Below are 22,863 nucleotides of genomic sequence, written 5' to 3' on the forward strand. Positions count from 1 at the left end.
TACACGCACACAGCAAACACATCTGTAGGGCACCACAACACCCGCATGCATACTGAACAGACATGTCCAATCATATCACCGGCCCTTACCCACACACATGATGTCATCCATTGGTGCAGCCTATGCCCCTGGCAAACATTATCACCCTATGCATATGATGAGACCTGTGCCACATCCCTGTCATCCACACAATCTGTGCAGGGACATGCTCAAATGGTCTGATGCACAGGGTGAACAGAATAGTGAGAGAAGTGTATATTACATTAGTTGTGTAAGAATAGTGAGAGAAGTGTATATTACATTAGTTGTGTAAGAATAGTGACAAGTGTATATTACATTAGTTGTGTACTGTTAACACGCACCAGACATACCATGTAGTACAGGTTTAGCATGCATTGTTATATGTTCACAGTATGTGTCTTGGTAACAACAGTAACAGCATGTTGGTAATTATGCCCTGGTTCCCTCCTTATGGTCTATTTGCATGTGCCTACAGGTAGCAGTGTTTGCAGTCTCCCATGTGTAACTGTGGAGTACTCACAGGCACGTATGGCAATATCAGCATGCTATATGTAGCCTCAACCTGACTGTTGGAAAGGCTAACATACCACAGATGTCCACACATATACTGATCCAGAAGCATGTGGGCAGTTTAATAGGCTACAGTGGCTAGAGACGTGACATCCATACCAGGTCACATCACAGGTATGTTGACATGGTGCAGGGGTTGTACACAGCAGTCCAGCCGATGATAATGTTAGAGGCCACCTGATAGCATGAGGCCTCACTGTATAGCAGTAATACCCTGTCACATTACAGGAACATGCCCACACTCACGGGGTCAACAACACTATAACGCACACCCCATAGTGTTGAGGTGAGGACCCCTGCCTATGTGGTCATCACCCTCACAGTACTGTGCACCCACACGACGCGACACAGAGACAGAACATGTACAGGTAGCCAGTATGGCTGAGACCAATGGTATCAACAAGGTAGTAGACTGCATCACCATGAGGGGTTAGGGATCCTGTGTGTTCTGTTTGGTAGCATACACCTTCACTCCATGCACCAGACAGCCATACATACATACACGCACACACACACACACACACACACACACACACTGTGGAGACCACAAATATCATACACATAGGGATAGCTGATGTGTGTGATACACACACCACCCCTGCCTATGTCATGCTTTCCACACTGCAGTATGTACAGATCTCTACAACAGTGTACAGGGGTGTGTAACAATTGGGATGTAATCCCCACCATATGTGGCATATATGGTCGCACAAGCAAACACACATGGCAGTACTGTGAATGATACACCTGCTATATGATGATACATCTGACAGACATGCAGCAGTATTGGCCGCATTATGTGTACCAACGCTATGTCCGGCAATTGTGGTGCTATATGCACACGGAAGGATGTAAGTTTTACAGGTGTCAGGTGACATACAGTCAGTAACACCTGACCGCTGTGTAGGTTTTATGTCTTCACCATCAAGTAGCAGTAACATAGCGTACTGTTTGCACATGTAATGGTAGAATGGCGTGTGACATACCTGTGAGCTGTCCCCGGCAAACATCCATCTGCACAGGTGGATCACCACTTTATGTACACACATCCATCCATACCTGATGTACATCCTACCGTACTGTCAGTATGTCACCATATACAGGTGTCAATGATGGGGCTGCATTGTAACTGCATGTTGTAGTTAGGCACAGATGAGTTACATACATCAGCTACTGCACATGCATGGTAGCTGCATGCACACTACAAATTGTTCATGCGTGTTGGTATTACATGCCTGTCATGTAGCCATGTTTGTATGCATTGCAATTGGTGCACATGTGTGATGACATACATAACACATGGACTGTTGTATGATATGATGGGTGTCATGGGTAACTAGTACAGAGGGAATGTGTCCTTGGTCAACATTGCTACCTCATGTACTGTTAGCATTCAACAGCCATGGACCCACCTTCCATTTACGTGCGTGTGATTGCTGTAGCCACTTGTCTGCACGGAGGACAGCAAAAGCTATGCTATGTACATATGTGTTGTGTGTGTGGTCCATGCACATATCCACTGCGATTACATGTATGTCATATCCAAACATATGTGTTCTTTGGTGTACAGCGACAGTCATCTGTCACAGCAGTGTAAGACCCAGGGCCCTTGGTATGTGTAGAGCCGACCTGTTTATTACAGTGGTATCATTGCAATGCATAACACATGATGAAACCCTGTTGGTACATGTGTAGTCTGCACAGTTGCTGTAGACCTATGTACAGTCCACTGGTCATGAGTCGCACAGTGTTGTGGTAATGTATAGCTGTGTATTGCTGGTCCAACGACATGGTGATGTCTGAGGGCTACATTGTAGACTGTGGTGTGTACCTCTGTGATCTGCACCTGAGACATCTATGATGGCTCCTGAGTGTGTACTGGTCAGTACATGTGAGTGGCATTCATGTACGTGGGGACAGTAACACCATACTGTGCCCTTCCGTGTTTAGAATCCGTGTGCATGCAAGATGGCCCTTTGCAACTGCTAAGTGTGTGAGCATGCCCAGTATGCCGTTGTGTAGATGGACACACAGTACATTCCAAACTGCACCCTTCTGTGTTTAGAATCCGTGTGCATGCAAGACGGCCCTTTGCAACTGCTAAGTGTGTGAGCATGCCCAATACACCGTTGTGTAGATGGAAACACAGTACATTCCAAACTGCACCCTTCCATGTTTAGAATCTGTATGCGTGCAAGATGGCCCTTTGCAACTGCTAAGTGTGTGAGCATGCCCAGTATGCCGTTGTGTAGATGGACACACAGTACATTCCAAACTGCACCCTTCTGTGTTTAGAATCCGTGTGCATGCAAGACGGCCCTTTGCAACTGCTAAGTGTGTGAGCATGCCCAATACACCGTTGTGTAGATGGACACACAGTGCATTCCAAACTGCGCCCTTCCATGTTTAGAATCCGTGTGCATGCAAGACAGCCCTTTGCAACTGCTGTGTGAGCATGCCCACTATGCCTTTGTGTAGATGGACACACAGTACATTCCAAACTGCACCCTTCCGTGTTTAGAATCCGTGTGCATGCAAGACGGCCCTTTGCAACTGCTAAGTGTGTGAGCATGCCCAGTATGCCGTTGTGTAGATGGACACACAGTACATTCCAAATTGACGTGTGATACTAAGTGTGTGGGCATGCCCAGTGACACCTTGTGTTGGTGATGTGCCTCTGTGTATGGGCATGGTCATTGGCATCCTGTATAGCGATGGTGGTCATCCAGGCAACAGATGTCCATTTTCAACGTCACGATGGATGCCTACATTGAACACACTGGTTGACTGTCTTGAAGGGTGTACTGTCTGTGGCGTGTCCCGTATCTATGTAGTGATGTTGTAGTGCTCCATAGATATTTAGTTGCCCCGATTACACCACTGCCATGTGTTTGTCTATGTCTACCTTGGGACAGTAATATGCTTTCAGACTGCTCACTCTCTATACATTCCCTATCAGCGTCCTTGCCTTTGCGGATGATGTCATCCACCTAGAAGTATGCCTCTTGGAGTGCTGTGTTCAGTAATCTCGGTAGCACGTTCTGTAACTGCGTAATGCTGTAGTGTGATAAGGTAGTTAGGTATATGTTCGAAGCCCTGCCAAATGTGTGCCTGTGTGCCTGTGTGTGTGTGTTTCCAGCTGCCTGGGGACAGAGTAATGCTTTTAGATGGCTCACACCACATACATTCCCTATCGGCGTCTTTGCCTTTGCGGATGATGTCACCCACCTAGAAGTATGCCTCTGGGAGTGCTGTGTTCAGTAATCTCGGCAGCGTGTTTTGTAACTGCATAATGCTGTAGTGTGATAAGGTAGTTAGGTGTATGTTCAACTCCCAGCCCTGTCAAGAGTGTGTGTGTGTTTCCAGCTGCCTGGGGACAGAGTAATGCTTTTAGACGGCTCACACCACATACATTCCCTATCGGCGTCTTTGCCTTTGCGGATGATGTCACCCACCTGGAAGTATGCCTCTGGGAGTGCTGTGTTCAGTAATCTTGGTAGCACATTCTATAACTGCGTAATTCTGTAGTGTGATAAGGTAGTTAGGTGTATGTTTGACTCCCAGCCCTGCCAGGTGTGTGTGTGTGTGAGTTTCCAGTTGCCTGGGGACAGAGTAATGCTTTTAGACGGCTCACACCACATACATTCCCTATCGGCGTCTTTGCCTTTGCGGATGATGTCACCCACCTAGAAGTATGCCTCTGGGAGTGTTGTGCTCAGTAATCTCGGTAGCGCGTTCTGTAACTGCGTAATGCTGTAGTGTGATAAGGTAGTTAGGTGTATGTTCAACTCCCAGCCCTGCCCAGTGTGTGCCTGTGTGTGTGTTTCCTGCTGTTTCGGGACACTGTAATGCTTTTAGATGCCTCACACCACATACATTCCCTATCAGCGTCTTTGCCTTTGTGGATGATGTCACCCACCTAGAAGTATGCCTCTGGGAGTGCTGTGTTCAGTAATCTCGGTAGCACGTTCTGTAACTGCATAATTCTGTAGTGTGATAAGGTAGTTGGGTGTATGTTTGACCCCCAGCCCTGCCAGGTATGTGTGTGTGTGTGTGTGTTTCCAGCTGCCTGGGGCACAGTAATGCTTTTAGATGCCTCACACCACATACATTCCCTATCGGCGTCTTTACCTTTGCGGATGATGTCACCCACCTAGAAGTATGCCTCTGAGAGTGCTGTGTTCAGTAATTTTGGTAGCGTGTTCTGTAACTGCATAATGCTATACTGTAATAAAGTAGTTAGGTGTATGGTCGACTCCCAGCCCTGCCAGGGGTGTGCCTGTGCGTGTGTGTGTGTGTGTTTCCAGCTGCCTGGGGACACAGTAATGCTTTTAGATGGCCCACACAACATACATTCCCTATCAGCATTTTTGCCTTTGCGGATGATGTCATCCACCTAGAAGTATGCCTGTGGGAGTACGGTGATGACGGAACTTGGTAGTGCTTTCTGTTACTGCATAATGCTGTAGTGTGGTAGACTAGACAGGTAGATGCTCGATTCCAGGGCATGGCAGGTGTGTGTTTGGCAGTTATACCATATGTGTTGGTATCTGTGGGTGGCTAGCTGCAGGATGTGTCCAGTTTGTTTTGTTGCTGACCTATTTCATGCCCACAGCCCGCATATTCTGCCAAGACACTGGGTTGTCAACACATAAAGTCGCCAATAGGTCTGGTGAGTAACTGTCAGCAGCCCTACTCTTACCCTTGCTACGGTCTGACCCATGTGACGCAACATAACACACGTGCCTTGATATTAACAACACTACATGATGCAGGTGGCACATGTAGTTTCCTTTCCATTCCTGTCTAATGCATTGCTGTCATGTGGTTCGCTGTTGTGATATCAATGCCATATCTACATATGTGTGTACATGTATATGTGAGTATGTACATATACATATATATATATGTCCATGTATATATGTCTACAAATAATATATGTGATATATGTAGATGTAGAGGTGGACATAGATGTGAACATATGTCTGGGGACATCAGCACTATTGACTATTTGTGCCAGATGATCTGTACGTGATAACCTGGGATCTGTGTATATCTGCCATGGCGTGGTGTTAATGCATATTGTCTGTGGTGTGCAGGGCCACGGGTTGTAGTCGTGTAGACACCGGTTATTTTGTTGCTGGGCAGACCATGGGACATCGAATATGGTGATGGTAAGGCATCTGTTGCCAGTTGTGTGAGGATCTGAGCGACACTGAGCAGTGGTTAATATGTTGGAGGTTTGGTATGGGTCATATAACTATTCATTAGAAGACTATACTATGCAGAAGAGGTTGACTATGGTGTATCACATTTATCACTATCGTGTGCTGCTGGTCCCTGGAGTGTATGTGTGTAGTCAGACAGGTGCAGGTCTCGCATATAGTTGACAGCATGGGAGGGGGGTCAGGCATACTGTACGTACATTGCAGAACTGTGCCTTGGTACTGCTCCTGCCTTAGAAAACCTAAGCTAGGGGTGTGTCTATATCTGCCTGGTGATGTTGGGAGGGATGACAGCAGTGGTGGGGTAGTCAGGGTGTCCAGGTTGCACAAACAGGTGTTGCTCAGCACAATTGACTGATGACATGGCTAGCCCGCACATGAACAGTACATTAATGCGAGCAAGCAGCATACACACATGTTTCATCCACACTACACCACCGGTGTATACCTGCAGGGACATTTCACAACACAGTCCAACCAAATGACACGGGCTGCAGCAGGTAACATATACCAACATGTGCAGGAGGCTGGGGCAGTGCGGATGTGTATGATTCCGAACAACCCTTACTGGGGTGACATAAGACTTTATAGACCGAGGGTTACTTACCAGGGTCTACATGGGCTGGGGATGTTGGAGCACTAAGGGGTGGACAGACACCTCCTACAGCAGCTTGTTGACCTGTGCCTAACACATCAGACAGGCCGAGGGGAACACATCACAGTGGATACCATGGATGTGTTGTCCTAGGTGTACTAGCCACAGGTACCTCACACAGCACAACTGGGGATATCATGGGTATCTCACAGGCATCTGCATCCAGAGTATTGCAGCAGTTCACAGATGCCATGTCAACACATGCTAGCGAGCATGTACAGGTCCTCCACACACGTGATTAGTGGACCAGCAATATGAATCTGTTTGACCACATTGATGAGTACCCTGGGGTACTGCGTGCTATAGCCTGCACACGTAGCACCACCCAGGGAGCAGGGTAGGGCCTACAGTCAGTGCAGGGGCATACCCCCCAACATCTAGGCCCTATGCGATGGTCAGGGTATGAGATTGAATGTGTGTGTTGTCTGCCCTGGAAGCTGTGATGTGTCTGATATATGGCATCTGACACAGCTGCAGCACACCAATGCCTATGTGGACATCCCCTACAGTCTCCTAGTGGGGGATGCTAGGTAAACACTGGTGTAGTGGCTTATAACACCCATCAGCGATGCACACACACCTGAACACTCACACCATACTGAGACAGATGCACAAGCAAGACATATACATGTGCATGTGTTTGGGTTGCTCGGTTCACAGTTCTGGTATCTGGACACATCTGTTGGGGCTCTGCAGTAGTCACAAGCTACATGTATACATGTTGTTAAGTTATTTGCTATGCTACACAATGTTATCCTGCAGTAACAGTTGCAGCAGGAACAGCATGGGGCAGGGCCACACAGCCCAATACCACTGCCAAGGCCTGTACAGACACAGTGTGACTTGGTGAAGGAACTACCTGAGTAGGGCACAGTCGGCAACAGCCCGTGCACAGTATGACCAGCCCTTGGCAAAGAGGCAACACAAGGCATATGCACTGACACAGTAGGTACCCACGGATTTCCCCTCTCTGACCCGCACACAGTACAATGGATGCCAAACATGACTGTACCTGTGCTCGGCCATGTATGGGAGGTGCACTGTGTGCATCCGACATAGGCAGCACTCCAGCACCATCCTCAAGTTCTAACACAACCAGGGTATGTCTATTGACCTAACAAGTGGCAGTTGTATTAGATTGTGTACTTACCCATTGCTCTGGTATGTATGTGAGCATACAAGTGAATGTGGTGGCCAAATGTTAGGGCAGCAGATAGTACACATCCATAGTGGCACCATGACCTCTGTAGCACATACGGGGGTCACAATGGTAGCCTGTAGTGCACAGGGTGTCCTACCCACTGCCGATTATGGGCTGACCATCATGTGTGTCCGTACAGCTGACACACGTTCCATGCAGCTGGACAGATGTGGACCAATACAGACAAATGATATACAATGGCCTGTGGATATGCCCAATGACTGACCCCAACCCCCTATGACACACACAGATGACAGCAGGCCAGGCTGTTTGATGTAGGATGTGTAATAGGATGTCCAACACCACTGTGCTGTTAATTAATACTGGGAACTGACGTACCCTGGTATCCCTCTAACCAGCAATTTAGGTAGGTCAACAGACTGACATGGAGTACCCGGCAGACCAGTACAGTAGCGGCAGATGTGTACAACTGTTGGCTGTGCTCCCGTCACACCTACACATGTGAGAGTCATGTGCACCACCCACGGTGCTGTGTAGGACTGTGGTTGCATGTCCCCCCACGCTATACAGACATGTAGCAACTGTCAATGCCACATGACCATTAGCTACCCTGGAGACACAGCATGTCACCTGTCTGTGTAGAACGGAGGGGTCAGCAACACAGTACTAACTATCTGGACATGTGACACATGCAATACAGTTGACCATACTTTGCATGCTCACACACATGACGGTATTGTCAGTCTACAACATGCATAACAGTCATACTGGGCATGCTCACACACTGAAACGCAGGACAGCCAAGCATGCACACACCAGTGGTCCGGACATATCTGCCAGTACATTGCTATACTGTTGGATGTCTGCGCTGTATGGTATTTGCGGTCTATTGTCTGTACATATGCCATGGTCTATTGTTAATTTACATGAGCTATGTGCACAGGGTACTTCTACCATCACGTGTATAGGGCGGTTTTTTGTTTGCGGACAGGCTGACGACTTTGGATACAAACCGGGTAAGGCACAGTCCAGCAGGTGGGAGCTGTTGTGCGTGGGTTTGCACAGTGTTAAGCACTGCTGACCTCTGGTCACAGCACCTTATACATGTTTACACTCCACATTTCTTTGACAGGGCACTACTGGCATACTGGTAGACAAACACGCTTACAGCCGCTCGCTCTCCGACATTTCCGCTTACATTTGTCACTCACGCTGGGTGTGTGCGATCCCTTGTGATGCGTATTACATCGGACTACATGACTACAGTATCGGGTATGTGTAACCATTTTGCGATGGCAGCCGTTCGACTGTACAGACTCGGCTGCCTCTCCAGTGACGTAATCATATTATATGCGTGTTGCTCATATGATCTGCTCCTATCTGCCTGATAATGGGAACCAATACTCTACAATGCTGACATGTGACTTGAGTTTGTTAACGCAGTTGTCTGCCGGGTCATGCTACCACATACCAACTGCACGTTGACCACCTTTCAGATTGCATGACGGGAGACTGTAGGAGTGACGCCTTTCCCACTTTGCATGGGACAGTCCCTCATCACACATCACATGTGACAATACCAGAACTCTCCACCAATCGGGGACACATTTCTGCAGAATCAGGGACAGGTCATGAAAAACAGGGACACTTTTACAAAAGTAATGCTATTAACTTGACACATTGACAGAATCAGAGCATATGACATAATACACATATTCTGAAGTAACAGTTGTTTATAACTCTTACTTATTGTCATTAGTCGGTAAGTGTAATTCACCACCTTTTCTTCAACAGCTGCTACATTTAGGAGGGACACAGTTAGACTTTCAGTCAAACTCAGGGACGTACCTGACATTCAGGGACAGTTGAGTGGTATGGACAATACTCTAGCTATTGCAACTGTCCTGATTAGGGGACCTTCTCATGTTGTAGGTGTCTATACTGGTTGCTTGTTACAGGTCTTGTATACCTGAAACGTCGATATGTCATATGTAGTAGCATAAGCAACTATACTGCTGCTAGACTACGCTTTGATTTGCTCCGATATGTATATTTCAGTACTATGCATGGCTGTAAGTATGTTCTGCCCTGGTACATCTGACAGTTCTACAGAGCAGGTTCCACTTTGGCCGTTCAGACTGGTGGCGGACTTATAGACCCTATATGTAGAGCTACACATGTGTTGAGGCAACACATACCCACAGCATACCTCTCAACTGTCCCTGATCTTCAGGGCTGTCCCTGATTTTGAATCAGATTTTAACTCTGTCTCTCTTAATCCCTCCTAAAACTAGTGATGTTTGGAGGAAAGGTGGTGAATTACACTTAATGACTACTGACAATAATTAAGCGTTACAAACTTCTTTTACTTCAGAAAATGTGTATTAATTCATATGCTCTGATTCTGTCAATGTTTCCAGTTAATAGCTCTAATATTTTAAATGTGTCCATGATTGTCCTTATGTTTTCTTGACTTGTCTGTGATTTTGTTGAAATTTGTCCCCGATTGGTTGAGAGGTCTGACCCACAGCCAGTAGTACATGGACGACCTCCACGGTTTGCATACGTTAAGGTTATTCGTGTAGCATTATAATTGATAATACTGTTTCCTATTACACGTAGCTGTTACTGATACAAAAAATTGATGTCTGACACCACTACACACACTATATAGCCTCCATTCCCAAACTCACAGGCCCAGACCTCTCAACCAATTGGGGACAAATCTCAACAGAATCAGGGACAAGTCAGGAAAAATTCAGGGACAATCACGGACACTTTTAAAATATTAGTGCTATTAACTTGAAACATTGACAGAATCAGAGCATATGAATTAATACACATTTTCTGAAGTAAAAGATGTTTATAACTCTTAATTATTGTCATTATTCATTAAGTGTAATTCACCACCTTTCCTCCAAAAGTCACTAGTTTTAGGAGAGATTAAGAGGGACAGGGTTAAAATCTGAGTCAAAATCAGGGACGTCCGTGAAAATCAGGGACAGTTGAGCGGTATGCACAGGCCATGTGCCATAACTGTCATTTTGTAAGACACAACTGCCCAGACGGGTGTGTCCCTCACAGGCGTATGGGTGTTTAACCTCTTCTATTATGCTATCATCTACCTGAGGTGGTCAGCAACTTATGCACTTTCCGTCAGTAGCAGAACTCACATACCAATGGGTGTGACTGAACACCGTATCAGGAACACCGCATAACACCCTGCGGGACACATTTAGATGATTGGTTCTATTAACCAGACACATTCACAGTCACAGAACATATGTATTAATTCACATTTGTTGAGGTACATGCTGCTTATGATTCATACATGTTGTCATCTGTCATTACCTGTATTTCGCCACCTGTTCACCTAATATCAGTAGTTCTGGCAGTGTTTATTTGAACTTTGTTACATTCAGATACATAACTATGGACGTCCATGCTAATCGGGTACATGGCACTGTGTAGGTCTTTATGTATTCCCCGATGGTTTACAAACTATCCGGTAGATGTGCTCTTCAGGTTTGGGAGGTGTAGGTGTATGCTATGCCCACTTGGGAATATTAATGACTTCCACTGGGGGGCCTACTACATCTCTGCCAACCAGCACCTGCACACTTAAGCCCATTAAAGCATACCCATGGTCCACCTACCTGGCACCCCTCTACAGCAGTCGTGACAAATACTTACTGCGAGCACAGCTGGGGTATGAGCACACCCCTACACATTGCCCACTCTCCCCATCTCAGGACACATGTCGTATGTTTTGTCAACCCATGTATTATCACACTTGCACAACCTACTGTTCCATGTACACCTACATCCTGCTCGTATTAGTGTCGGTAGATTCTTTCATACCTGAATTTTGACACTGTTATCCATGTTTAAAGTGTAGACCTTGCAGAACTCTCCCACTGGTCCTTTCCTACCGGTGTTTTGGACGGCGGTGGTGTATTGATCTGTATTGCCTGTCTGTATGTCTGTCCAGCCTAGCTGGGCGATGTGGGGGATACAACATTTCTTTATTGGACCTCCCAGTCACATATGCACGGGCTGTAAATATGTTACCCCTAATTGCTGTGAAGTAACCTATTTATGTGAATGTATATATCTACACTGACGTATAGTTTGTTTTGTGTGTATGTGTATATATCACTACCTGTTGTTTGTGTGTATATATATATATATATATATATATATATATATATATATATATATATATATATATATATATATATATATCCTTGTGTGTGTGTGTAGATATATATATATATAGATATATATATATATATATATATATATATATATATATATATATATATATATATATATATATATCCGTATTGTGTATGTAAATTATTATAGCTATGTTTAAATATACGTTTTTATCTATATATACATCTGTGTGTCCGTTAACCTATACATTTCCCGGACATGGACACTTACACATGTGTATTGGTTTTATCCCTGCTTCAACAGCATAGTATTGCCTTAGTCATTCTGGCACCGACACTTCACTCCAGTGAGCTTGTGCTCAGTATATTGCACGTTATGCAGCAGACAGATGTCTCAAGTTTTTCATGTCTGGGGTGCCGCTGCTAACTGGGTTGTGATAGTGTTATTCCACCTATTCCTCGTATGCGCAGCCTATTATTCCTGCTACTGTGTTTGTTTCTGTACACATTCATATTATTACTGTTGATAGGATGTGTGTTTGTGTTACTGTGACTGTACATCGACAAATTGTTGTCTTCATGAAGTTGTGTCTTTCTGCTTTTCCCGGTTTGGGGTTGTCACAGCAGAACTCCGTTCCGCTCATGGGTGGCGTATAGGTTTTATGTGCCGGGCTGCCAGACCTGACGCACAACGTCCAACAACGATACGCCCATTCACGCATGTCTCCACGCAAACGACGCTCTATCTGGGAATCACAACTATGTACTAGCTGACTTCCACGGGCCACTCCATTGCACACGGCGCAACATTACCCTATCACTCCTGTGTCCATACTCACATATCCATGGTTTCTCCTGCACACCCGTGTTGAGTTTCTCCGCATAGCAGACATTATACACCTGATATCGCAGCCATGACACACCTTTACACATTGCCCTCTCATGAGCGTCGGGGCCCTACACACATTTTGTACCATCTCGTGTATTCACAGGCTCACTATCCATTCATATTTGCACATACGTGCCTTTCGTGGTGTTATGGATTACGAACGATTTGTGGGTTACAAGTGCAGGTAGTCACAACATGTCCTACATTCTGTCTGTTTACAATGTTGACATAGCACTGGTATAGCCCTGCCTCTGGTGTGGAGAGTGGTGCTCTACCCACACTTGTGCAGCTTTATGTGACATATGCTGCGAGGACTTCATAATTCCTAACTTGCTCTGGATTCCCTTCACAACCCTTAGGTTTGCTTTCATCTTTCAGCGTTCCTAACATATATATATATCTATATATATATATATATATATATATATATATATATATATATATATATATATATATATATATATATGTATATATATATATAGATAGATATGTAGCTATATTATTGCATCTTTATGTTATGTCTGTGGATATTTCTCTATACACACATCTATCTAACTATATATATATATATATATGAACGTTACAGCTGTAGAAGACAACATACATTTGCTATGCTAATAGCTGCATACACCCGAGCAGGCCCACTTGCATCTAGTTATTCTGAGTTACATATGTTTACAGGCACGTCTTTAGGATTACATGTGCCTTATTCCTTATGACAGTACCACTTTGATGGAATCCGGTTAACGGACCCATGCGAACGCGGTCACCTTTACATGTATAAATGTTGGCTTTACAGCACAGAGGCATTCATTACACAATTAATATGTGCTATAATCGTACTTGCACCAGGAATGCCTTTACGTTGGGTGGATGCTGTAACCACTACACTGTTGGTGTTTTGGCTCATTTATATGTATACCCATGGTTCATAGCTACTCTGACATACGCCTCACCGCTTCCCTTACACAGCAGACATCCATTCTCCTTCTGGGAAAACCGCAGTACTACAATTAGGACATTCCCTGTTTCCTACTGCTCTGGACCCGTGCTGCGAGTCTACACACTCCAAGGATATTCATAACTCCTACGCTTATAGTCCTCGCACATACGCGTGTTTGATTGTCAGGGTTTTCATGTGCTGATCTGGGTTTAGGCTCGGACGACTGGTGACTAGCACTGCCCTGGCACTGTTCAAAGATCAGACGTAGCACATGGACAGCGTTAGTCCAGAGTTTAACATTCATTCTACCTGTGTTTACAGACGCAGGTGTTTGGGCACCTCTGACCACATTATTGGGTTGGTGCTATATAATTTATGGCGGGAAGTGGTTCCACTACATAATGCAGGTTGGGGGCGTGGTTTCCATTCCCATTTGACTATTTCATTAATTTATGCATACAATGAATATTATTCTGGATATCTGTTATGAAATCACTACAGGTATGCAATAGTCTAGTCAACAGCTGGGACAGTTTGTTGGTGTACCTCTGTGTACGGACCTCTCTGATACTCGGGGACTCGTGTCTACAGTGACAGGGACAAGGCTATGACAACTCAGGGACAATCACAGATACTTCTACCATATTAGTACTATTAACTTGGAACATGTTGACAGATTTGTAATACTAATTTTCTGCAGTTTAATGCATCTAGTACTCTTCATTGTTGTAAGTAATCATTCTCATTCAACACCTTTCCCCCAAAGGGTACTGGCTTTGTGAGTTTTTAAGGGTCTGGCCAGTTATTGTGCAAATGCTCTGACCATTGGTATAGTTGACATTGTCATATGTACGGGTTGTGCTGTATTCCGGTGACTAGGGTTGGCACCTTTTCACATGGCCAAGATGGGACATTTTTGGAACACACCAGGTTTTAGAAGCCAACACATACCCACGGTCAATACAATGGATAGAACTTTACTTATTTGCCTACATAAAAGCCTATTGTTGTAGCAGTTTATTTGCTTATTCTGTTTCTTGTAACATTTAGGAATTGTAAATACTGCAATAATTAATTTCTGCTACTATTACATAACATATTGGACATAATTATGTCCTACAATCCCAGGACATTTGCCATTTGAAATGTCTTTTGTCATGACACAGCTATCCTACGATGGACTATCCCTCGCAAAGCGGGACAGATGACAACCCTACTGCAGACACCAGATTGTTTGGGCCTACACATAGCCACAGTCACTGCAGGTTTAGAACAGTCATTTGTTTCCTAGCTGTAAGCCTTATACCTTTGGCACTTTTGTTGTTTGCCTGTTTCTTGTACGAATTATGTTTATTCTATCCTGACGTGACCGCTTTAGGCAACTGTTACATGCAGTATGGTGCATAGTTATTCCCTACGGTCACAAGACATTTGGCATTGTACCATTGTTGGTCAGGTCACACCTACACACACATTAATTGTCCCTCACACAGTGGATCAGGGGTATCCTGTTTACGTCAGTGCCTTCATCACCCTTATATCATGTGCCACTATGCGAATGTGTGCAATATATTCTCCCGCTTATTCGTGTCGGGACACGTGCGTCACGGGCAGGTGTTTGATCCTGGGTAGTAGGTTATGCATGACCATTTAGGGCTGGACAGTGTCGTGCACCTCTAATGCACATTCCAACTTGTGTCCAGATATCTACAGGACTGAACTTTGTGACTTCCATTCTAATGTTTACACAGGTTATGTATCCCATAAGGGATATCCAAAAATTGGACCGATCCACAACAAGAGAAATAACGAACATTTTTCTGGCATTACGAAAATGTGCTGGGGGTTTTACATGCAAGGGATACATAGTGTGAAATCCTGCAACTGCCTAGGGTGACACTACCTACTACATATGCATTGTTGTCACTATGTGTAGCTGTGGCTGCACCAAACCAGTAGGCGAAGTATGGCTGGATTTGGTGGACGTTCAGGTACGGGAGTGGGTTGTGTGATGTGGAGGGGTTGCTGGGTAGTCCATTATGCATCCAGGTGTGTTGCATTTGTTCTGGCCAGTTCCATCAGGACCACTCTGTCGGTATGTGCCGGTGACATGTCTATACATTTGTATCGCACATTTCAATATTCATATGTTTGTGGGATTGTGTTCTACAGTATGGCCTGTCTGGTTGTATTGCAGCTATTTATACATGTGTTTGTGTTTCTTTCAGCTTCACCTGCTGCTCCCTCATACATCTCCGGTTCACCTATTCTGCATATGACACAGTATCGTCTTGGAGGATTGTACCATTACCCATCCCCCCACACACACAGATTCCTCACACCCCATACATCACTGCTTTGGTTGTTGGCCCATGACACGGCCAGTGTAACACATTGAATAACCTACATGTGTCAGGTACCTGTATGGTTGTGTGGACTACCCTGCTATGTTTGCTTTCCACATGCTATACCTCACGCACATAGGTACACGCCCATACTTAACTTTCATTACATGGTTGGTATACCCGGGTACTACCCGTTCAACTGTGACACATCCTGCCAAGTTCAGCTTGTACCGCTGATTTCCGGATTTTGGCAGCCTGTTCTACTCATTGGTAGGATGCCACCTTTTCCTATGTCCAGGATGGGATATATTCTGTACACATATCCGACTGTACTGGACAACACGTCCCCACCATCGGCGGTACGGATAATGCTGTTCCTTTCAGCCTACATGTTTCCTTATTGTTGTAGCTGTTTATATGCTCCTTCTGTTTCGTTTACATGCTTATTCTATTTCCTATCACATTTGGTATGTGAAATACAGACATACCTTTTGTATGTGACTATTACATGCCTTGTGGGATATGATTCGGACATACGGTCACTAGATATCTACATTTATTGTGTATTTTCTTATGGACACATCTGCCCAGCTGTGTACCCTCCCTCACATTATGGATCAGCTGGTGACCCTCACCATTGGGCTGGACGTACCTACTGGCGGCTCGCTAACATATGATGCATTTCACTTCCACTTGGTATAGCTATCTACACTGCGTTGGACTACGGCCACACGGTCTTCCATGTCATTTGTTCGCGGGATAGGGACCCATTATTCCCTACCTTGCATTTGTGTTTGATTCTTCACTTTATGTTCGCAGGAACTTTCTTGCATGCTTTGCATACATTTCAGTATCCACAGACACTGACAGATGTGATTACTATCTTGCAACTTGTTATATGCAAGCATTTTAGGTTGCACATCGACAGCTGCCATTTCCATGCCTCCGTGCGACACTTCGACATGCCCTATGCACTTGCGCTCCTTTCCTGTGCACGTGGCTGTGGCGGCAGCACACCTTCATTAATATTCATTTGGCGCTACTGCGCCATCTTCACGCCGCACTGTTGGCACAAGCCTACCGCCGTCCTTGTGCCGAGCTTCATGAATCCCGGGGACAGTTTAGTTCAGGAGTAAAAACAGGCATATAGTATCATGGCTAGATTTTGCTGTTTGGTTACATATATAATCAACAATTTAAAGTGATGTTAGGAAGGTAAGAAGGTTAGCCTGGAGTAAAGGGAGAGGAGAGCTTGAGAGGAATGGGTGGAAGATTACAGCTGCATTTCCTGTATAGATAGAGGTAAGAATGAAGTAGAGTTTTGAAGTTATTAAGGTTGTTACAAGTCCTCAGTGTGGAGGGCAAAGCATTCCATTTTTTAGCTAGGGAATAAGATAGCAGAAGCTGCCCAGCAGGGCGCTTGGGTTTATGGATGGTGATCAAGTTTTGATGGGAAGATCTAAGTGGTCTGAGGGGATTATAAGGTTGCAGACTATTGGATAGTGCAGGGCAGTTAGTGGGTTGGAACAATAATTTGTGGGCTGTGGTGATTCAGTGAAGGTCAAGTAGATTGGGGAGTTCAAGCCAATTTAGTGAGTGTAAGGAGGTGCAGTGATGAGAGGAGGATTTGGCATTAATGGCGAATCTGGCTATTTTATTATAACATCCTTCCAATTTTGAGGTAAGTGTGGAAGATAAATTAGTGAGCAGAGGAGCACCATACAGTAGAGAGGGAAGTAGATAGGTTGTGGCGAGAGTTAGTCTGGTGGAAGGACAGAGGAAGTGATTGTTTCTGTAAAGTAGGCCTAGTTTTATGTGGGTTTTCTTGATATTTAGCTGGATGTGATTGTTAAATTTTAGGTGTTCATCAATGGTTACACCAAGAAGTTTGGCGGAGGGTACAACCTTTATAATGGAGTTGTTAAGGCTGGTGATTTGGAGTAAGTATTTGTCAATAGGGAAGGATTTTGAGGGAGAGAATAAAAGGATCTTAGTTTTGTTGGCATTTAGTGAGAGGTGATTTTGGAGCATCCAATTTTTGGTGGTAGAGAAGGCAGTTTGAATTAGAAGCTGGAGATCTTTTAGGTTAGAGGCATAACAGATCAAAGTGGAATCATCAGCATATTGCACAATTTTGGTATTAGGTATGGCTTTGTGGAAGTTGTTAATAAAGATATTGAATAGCAATGGTCCAAGAATTGAACCTTGGGGTACTCCAGTGGGGGTAGGGAGGAAAGTGGAGGTGGCCTGGCCTCATTTCACAGCTTGGGATCTATCAGAAAGGTAGCTGGGGTACCAGGAAAGAGTTTTATGGGAAAGGTTGAGGTTATACAGATGCTTTAGTAGGTGACTATGGGAGATGGTATCGAAGGCTTTAGATAAGTCTAGCAGAACAGAGGATACCATATTACCACAGTCACAAGCTAAATTGACAGAATGTAAGAAGGAGAGAAGGGCGGAGTTGGTACTGTGTCCTGGATGGAAGCCGTGTTGGGTAGGGGAGAGTAGTTGGTGTTTGGTATGGAATGGCAGGAGCTGCAGGTGGATACATTTTTCAAGAATTTTGGAGATTGGGGAGAGGATGGCTATGGTGTGGAAATTGGAGGTGTTACAATTTTTGCCACCCTTGTGAAGCGGAAGAATAAATGCAGAATGTCATAGTTTGGGTACATAGGATTCAAGTAATGATCTATTGATCAGGATGCTGATAGGAAGAGCAATGCTGTCAGAGGCTATTTTTAGGAAGGAGGAAGGAATGCTGTCAGGGGCATTGGAGCAAGTCTTTAGTTTAGCGAGAAGTTTCTTCATTAGGTTGGTGGAGATGGGTTTGAGTTCAAAAGTGGGGGGGGGGACTGAGCAGTAGGAGGTGGAGGGTTATTGTTGGTAAAGGTCTTGGTTAGCTCAGCAATAGAAGAGGTAAAGAAAGTATTGAACATTATGGAAATTTGATGGTCAGATTTGCTGGTGTCAGGGCAAGGGTTGTTTTTTGTACCAGGCCTAAGGAGGGAATTAATAGAGTTCCAGAACTGTTTGGGTTTTTTGTGTGATTTGCTTGTAGTTTGATGTAGTAAGACTTTTTGTCTTTAATAGCTTGTTTTTTGGCTAGGTTTCTCAGCTGTTTATATTTAAGTAAGATTTCTGGTTGTTTATGATGGAGGTAAGCCTTCCAGGTTTTATCTCTTTGTAGCATATTTTTTTGGTGTCTTTGGTGAGCCATGGGGTGTTTTTTGTTTTAACTCTTTTTGTTCTTATTGGTGCTAGGGAGTTAAGGATAGTTATGAATGTAGAAATGAAGTAGTCAACGGCTGCATCTAAAGGAAGAGTTTTTAAGGGGTTCCAGTTAGTTAGCTTAAGGGAGTCAGAGAAAGTAGTAGGGTTAAAGTTAGAGAGGTTATGGGTATGAATGAAGTGGTGGGAGTGTGGGGAAATGGGTGTAGCCCGATGGATGAAGGCAGGGAGGTGGTCTCCTAATGGGTCAGGAATGATACCATATTTTATGACTTTGTTAGGATGGGATACTAGCATCCAGTCTAGTATGGAGCCTGGGGGGTTGTTTTTGTTAGGTTTAGAAATAGAGTTCGTAAGTTGAGTAAAGTTAAATAGATTGATTGATATGGTGGGATTAGGGTGAATAATTTTGTTCCAGTCTATATTTACATCTCCCATGATGTAGGTTTCTAGCTTAATGTTAGAGGAGGTCCAAGAGAGGATGTCTTCCAGGATATTAGTGCTATTACCAGGAGGAATATAGAGGGAAATGATGCAGATGCTTTTATGGTTGTTCAGTTTTAGTAGGCCAGTTACATTTTCAGCATTATTGAAAGAAGGAATGAGATTAGGATATGGAGTGATGGACAAGTGGTTGGAGTAGATTAGGGCTACAACACCACCTCTTTGATTTTGGCAGTCAGAACGGAGAGATAGAAATCCAGGGGGAAGGAATTGAGAGTCGCTTATGTGAGGTAGAGTTCAAAGTCTAAAATTATAAGAGGGACAATATAAAAGTATGAGGCAAAATCTGGGATGTTATAAAATCAGAGTTGTCAATGTGAGCTCAACACCAGTCTGATAACTGCGTAAACAACCTTCGCAGAAAAGTGAAGCATTTCAAATGCACTAGTATTTTGATAATTAAGGCTGGCTCATAGTACAGTGTCCAAGCACTTCTCTCTGCTGCTTTCTCCTTTATGTTGAAGCAATAAAGAGCAGTGATTTTTTTTCAGACATGGTTGAACAGTCCTGAAATGAAAATTGGTGTGGTATGGTGTAACTGTATTATTTTATTTTATGTTCTTTATCGTGACTTTAAATTCCATAACTGGTGTTTTGATCTGGTATTTAGGCAACATAAGAACTCTGACATAAATGGATACAGCAATTGTATATAATGAAAATTACTGAAATTGGCAAATTGTATATTGTTTGTATATATCTTAGATGTAATTTTTATTTGTGATGCCAGATGTATATTTTATGATCAGCCAGAGACTCTTAGCAGTTTGTTAGTTACTAATCTTATACTTATACTCAGGGATGGCTTAACAAATAAAATCATACTTCCATAGCTTAGTAAAGCTTGAACCTAACGTCCTTCTAAAACTACAATACAGTACACTACATTATTCTATCTTACTTGTTATTGTCAAACAGTGATGTAGGGCTGACTGGATTATCCCTGATCTAGTAATAACATCAGTTAAAGCAAGTTTCAGTTTTCATATTTCGGTGAGTAGCACTGACTGCAGTGTTAGTAGTAAATAACTTACCTATGCGTTCTGTACATATGTTACACAATTAACACATTACTTGCTGTTTTTTTTTTCACATAAGGCACATTTCTTACCTCAGTTTTAGCTTTAGAAGCACTATATGTATATGGAATAGACTGCCTAGTCACATAAAACAAAGCTCCTCATTGACCAGACTAAAACTCAACCTAGATAATTGGATAGGAGATCACAAATTCTCCCCTGGGGTGGCACCCATGTCCCTCATGGACAGGGGTAGCCAGTGTTGATCACACACCTGCTCTGTTCATAAATTTGTTCTGTGAACTACCAAAAAAAAAAAAAAAAAAAGCAAATGAGGATACTTGGGATTAACATGACTAGGCTTGTAAAGGCTCTAGCCTAGTAACTTCCTATGAACCTATAACATGGGCTATCACATACATAAGAAAAAAATGCTTGTCAGGATTTGTATAACCCCTGAGGTACATGCAATAACATTTTATAACTTGGCTTTTAATGTCAATAAACTGGAAATTGGACAGATGTGTGACTTAAAGTATATGCATGTTTTAAAACATTGCCTTAAACCTGATGCAGAAATAGGTACTACAAAGTGATTTAAAGGAATCTAATAAGCTCATAACATTGGCAAAGTACTTAGTGGTTAATTACACAGGGCATAATATACAAATATATATATATATATATATATATATATATATATATATATATATATATATATATATATGTATATATATATATACATATATATATATATATATATGTATATATATATATATATACATACATATATATCCCCATTTATATGAGTTTATGAACAAAGTGGGTCTGTGATCAACACCGGTGCTACCCCTGTTTGTCTATGAGGGACATGGGTGCCATCCCGGGGGAAAATTTGTGGTCTCCCATCCAATTATCTAGCTTGTGTTTGAATAGTCAATGAGGAGCTTTGTTTTATGTGAACAGGGAGTCTATTCAAGAGAAGCAGCAGTCTCTGGAAGACATATTTGTCTCTCTAGCATGATCTGTTAATGTCACAAGCTAGGTTGAGATCCTTCGAGTTAGTGACTCGAGCCATTTGACTTGCAGATGTGCAGAATTTCCATTAGGGCAGCATTGGAGATTGCTGTGTGCATTGTCTTACCTTCATCCATGGCATTGGTGAAATTCTCAAAGAAGTCTATCAGGTTTAATAAGCATGATCTACCTTTAACAAAGCCAAACTGAGCTAAATCCAGCATTTGGAGATCACCTGTGTCCTTGTTGATAAGATCCATCATAATTCTCTCCATGGCCTTGCAGATGAGTCTTGTTAGACTTGTGAGTCTGTAGTTCCCAGGGTCAGTTGATGTCCCGCCTTTGTGCAGAGGGATAGCCAGTTCTCAAGCTATGATTGAAGAAAACAATAAGTTGGTCCACAAGGAATTGTTTTAGATTGTTTATTAAACAGTCTGGTTCCATTGAGACCATGTTTTTTGCCTTGGAGAGTACAGAGATGACCTGTTCTCTGGAGACACTAGACAGAGGACTGGTGTCAGGTATGCTTTGTTGTATGGTAGGTGGGGATAGGGGGTGAAGTTTGAGCTGAATCTGTCAGCTAGCAGGTTGGTGATATCTTTTGGTGTAGTATGAGTGATACCATCTACAGCCAGTTCGACACATAGCTGGACATTCCCTTTTAGACTTTGGACACAGTTAAGGAATGCCTTATCATCATCCTTGGCTAGGGATGCAATTTTAGTTTTGTAATTTGCTTTAGAAGACTTTACAAGCATTCTGATTTTCCTGCTTAGGCTTAGGAGGAAACGCTTCCTCTGCAGTGCGATATACCTCTTGCTTTTGTACAACAGTTTCTTCCTCTTGTTATATAATCTGTTTATACCTGAAGTCCAGCACGGTGGCTTGTTTTTATGGGAATACCTGATTTTAATCCAGTCAGGTACAGCAGAGGTTATGCAGTCACTTAAGTGTTTGTACAGGGCATTTTTGTACACTTCTGCATAGTGATCATTGGTATCTGTGGTTATAGGTAGTATGAAGCTTTTTATACCATTGCTTAGTATGCCGTAGTTAGCTCTGGTGAAATTTTTTATAATTTTTTTTCCTTGTGATGGTGTCAATTCC

The sequence above is a fragment of the Protopterus annectens genome, chromosome 3.part0 (assembly GCF_019279795.1).
Source record: "Protopterus annectens isolate FY-2018-M chromosome 3.part0, PAN1.0, whole genome shotgun sequence".
Classification (NCBI taxonomy): Eukaryota; Metazoa; Chordata; order Ceratodontiformes; family Protopteridae; genus Protopterus; species Protopterus annectens.